The following is a 4,070-nucleotide window of genomic DNA, read 5'->3' as shown; positions in this document are numbered from 1 at the left end:
ACTCATACTGTAGCTCCCTCTGCTGTAGTTAGTCTCCAAACTGCAATAAACATTCACCACCTTTCTCACCTGCCACCCATTCTAGATTCCCCTCACCTGTGGCTCATCTTTCTGCTGGTCTATGTTGTTTGCCTAGTGGGAAATCCAGACCTTTACCTGGAGAGGTCTGAGCCCTTAGCTCCTGTGTTCTTGCCAGGCATGGTTGTTGTATATGGAAACAAGTGGGAGCCTGGTGAATCCCTGAGTTCCAGACATATTCTTCCCCGCCTTGATTATGTAGCAGCAATCTTATTTCCTCATGCTCTCTAAGGTCAATTACCCCCACCAGCAGAGTAACTCCACTCTGCTTTCTGATCCACTAGCAGAAAAGCCCCAAATGCAGTCAAAGCTTTAGGTTCAGTGGAACTGTTTCTTGGTTTCCCAGGAGAAGTGTTCCTGTGGTCCAGGAGAGCCTAACATTGCAGGGACAGGAACTACTTCTGCTCTTTGGTTCCAGGACCTGTGTGATCTCCTAACAGAGCCACAGCACCTCTTCACGGCCAGTGCTTCAGAGCAATTTTACCCTTTCAACATGGATCGAGAAGCAATATGCACAGGCAGATAAAAACAGGTTGTTTAAAGGGAGCAAAACATAGGCTTAGACCTCTACGAGTACCAGAAGAAAACAGATCCTTGCTGAAACTCCTTGTAGAGAAAAGTGTGCAGTTAGAGAATTTTATGCTTGGCCAGATTGCTGTTTGTTTGGGAAGATTAAAGGAAGATGTTATTATACATGCAAAAATCCTGGTAAAACACTTGTATTAGAAAGAAATTAGTTGGACATATAACTCAGTTCATCAGGAGATAAACCAACATTTAAAATTTAAGAATTAAGATACCATGTACAATGGAATATTACTCAGCCATAAAAAGGAATGAAACTGGGTCATTTGTAGAGACGTGGATGGACCTAGAGTCTGTCATACAGAGTGAAGTAAGCCAGAAAGAGAAAAACAAATATCATACATTAATGCATATATGTGGAATCTAGAAAAATGGCACAGTTGAATGTATTTGTAGGGCAAGAATAGAGACGTAGACATAGAGAACAGACATGTGGACACAGAGTGGGGAGGGGAGTGTGGGATGAATTGGGAGATTAGGTTTGACAAAAATACACTACCATGTGTAAAATAGCTAGTGGGAACCTGCTGTTATAGCACAGGGAGCTCAGCTCAGTGCTCTGTGATGACCTAGATGGGTGGGATGAGGGGGTGGGGTGGAAGATCCAAGAGAGAGGGGATATAGTTATACATGTAGCTGATTCACTTCATTGTACAGTAGAAAGTAACACAACATCATAAAGCAATTTTACTCCAAAAAAAAAAAAAAGAAAAAGGAAAAAGATATCTTGGCATATAGAGAACAGACTTGTGATTGCCAAGGGGAGGGGAGGGATGGACTGGAGTTTGGGGTTAGTAGATGCAAACTATTACATATAGAATGGGTGGACGAGGTCCAACTGTATAGCACAGGGAACTATTCAATGTCCTGGGATAAACCATAATGTAAAAGAATATAAAAAAGAATGTATATATATGTATAACTGAGTCACTTTGCTGTACAGCAGAAATTAACACAACATTGTAAATCAGCTATACTTCAATTTAAAAGAAAGATATCATGGCATAAAAGACTGGTATCAGTTAAACTTAGATTACAGGACCAAATGCAAACTTTATTGAAAAAACTGAAGAAGACCTAAATAAATGGAGAGATAGAGCATATTTAGAGATGGAAAAACTGTTTTTACTGCTTAATTACTGACCATTCTGTTGGTGGACACTTAATTTTCTTTCTTAATACAAATCAGACTGAAGTGAATGTTCTTTCATATTTCTTCTTAGGCACATAGACTAGAGTTTCTCTATATACGTTAAAGTGGAATTTCTGGTTCAGAAGACTTTTTTTTTTTTTTTTTTGCGATACGCGAGCCTCTCACTGTTGTGGCCTCTCCCGTTGCGGAGCACAGGCTCTAGACGCGCAGGCTTAGCGGCCATGGCTCACGGGCCCAGCTGCTCCGCGGCATGCGGGATCTTCCAGGACCGAGGCACGAATCCATGTCCCCTGCATCGGCAGGCGGACTCTCAACCACTGCGCCACCAGGGAAGCCCAGAAGACATTCTTATATTCAGTTTTACGAGATGTTCCTAAATCACTCTCCAAAGTGGTTGTAGGAATTTTACTCCCTCAGGTAGAACATGAGAGTCCTTGTTTCACATTCTTACCAATACTTAGGTCTTTATCATTGTTGAAATTTGCGTGAGTAGTAGCAAGGCCCAGCACCATGTCATATGTTCATTGTCTATTTGACTTTCCCTTTCTGCCAATTGCCTGTTCATATCTCCTGTTTGTTTTTTTTTTTTTTCTTTCTTTCTTTTTTTTTTTCTTTTTTTGTGGTCATGCCCCGCAGCTTGTGGGATCTTAGTTCCCTGACCAGGGATTGAACCTGGGTCACAGCAGTGAAAGCGCTGAGTCCTAACCACTGGACCACCAGGGAATTCCCTCTGTTCATTTTTCTATTGGGTTATTTCTCTCTCTCTCTTTTTTTGTTTTTTTTTTTTGCTTTTGATTTGTATAATTTCTTAATATGTTCTAGATACTAATCATTGGTAAGTTATATGAATTACAGGTATTTCCTTCTCCTACCACTCTATGGTGTGTCTTTTGATTTTATTTATAACTTTTTGGGAGTTTGTTTTTTTTGGGAGTTTGTTTTGTAGCATTTGAGCCTCGAGGCATCCACTGGAGGGGGTCTCGGTAGATAAAGACCCAGAGATTTTGATCAGGGTGATGAGTGATATGGGTGGATGTGGGTAGGCTCTCATTCCAGACTGCTGAAATTTAAATCCCACTACCACTTGTGTAACCTTGGGCAAGTTATTAATCTTTCTGTGCCTCATTTTTCTTGTATGTAAAGTGGGAATATTAATAGTACATGGATTATTATAAGGATTAGAGTGTATTAGTTTTCTATTGCTGCATAACAAATTACCACAAATTTAGCAGCTTAAACAACACAAATTTATTATCTTACACTTTCTGTGGGTCGGGAGCTGAGTTAGGAAACTCAGTTCTTCCTCCTGTGTCTCTTTTACTCGCACTTTACTAGCAAACTCACAACAGTTCTGACACCCGATGTGTGGGTTTCTTCCCACCAAGCAACTCCATGTGACACTAGCTGGGTATCCTACAATTTAACTTCATTCTGACACTATCTACCTGGGGATAGAGTCAGACCCCACAGGTTAAGGGCTCAGTCCTACAAGACTGCTCCCCTTCCCCTTTGTTTTTGGCCACACCACATGGCTTGGGGGATCTTGTTTCCTCCTTGAAGGATTGAACCCAGGCCCTTGGCAGTGAAAGTGAAAATTCCTAACCACTGGACCACTGGGGAATTCCCTCCCCCACCCCCTTTTAGATGCCAGTGGCAAGTCCAGGTTTTCACCTGTGCTTCTGACCTAAAGGCTGTACATCGAAGGTTCTCACGACCACCTCTCTGGGTTTGATTAATTTGCTACTTGCTGTTGGCCAACTGGGCAACCTTCTCATATCCTAGAGGCAACCTGCCTTCCCTGCCACGTGGTCCTCTCCCCAGCATGGAAGTTTGCTCCTGTGAGATCAGTAGAAGAATCTCTCTCATCCTCTGAATCTCTTCCCAAAGGAAGTGCCCATCTGATTAGGTCAGGCCCACCCAGGAAGATTCCCCTTTTGATTAACTCAACATCAACTGATGAGGGAACTTAATTACAACTGCAAAATCCCTTCTGCCATGTGATGTAATATAATCATGGGAGTAACTACCCCACCATAGTCACAAGTCACATCCACACTCAAGGGGGATGTGTACGATGGGGAGCAGGAATCTTGGGGACCATCTTACAATTCTACTCGTCATAACATTTCTTCTCACTGGTTAACCCACCTTAGGTTTTCTGTCTATTCCATAAACACATTTGTATTTAGAACTTGAGGAATTTCATATTGGACTTTCCTATTTGTTACCCTCTGGGCCCTTTGGGAAAGGGTTG

General features: G+C 42.0%; 1 non-coding gene across 1 annotated transcript; it reads right to left on the bottom strand.

The window, feature by feature from the left end:
• Positions 1 to 2,467: 2,467 nt before the first annotated feature.
• On the bottom strand, positions 2,468 to 2,539 carry TRNAE-UUC (transfer RNA glutamic acid (anticodon UUC)). Its single transcript has one exon. It is a non-coding gene; the product is annotated as a tRNA-Glu (tRNA).
• Between the last annotated feature and the right edge of the window lie 1,531 nt (positions 2,540 to 4,070).

Source organism: Tursiops truncatus, chromosome 13, assembly GCF_011762595.2.
Source record: "Tursiops truncatus isolate mTurTru1 chromosome 13, mTurTru1.mat.Y, whole genome shotgun sequence".
In the NCBI taxonomy this organism is placed as follows: domain Eukaryota; kingdom Metazoa; phylum Chordata; class Mammalia; order Artiodactyla; family Delphinidae; genus Tursiops; species Tursiops truncatus.
The sequence above is the reverse complement of the archived record's forward strand: the minus strand, read 5'-3'. Positions and strand labels throughout refer to the sequence as shown.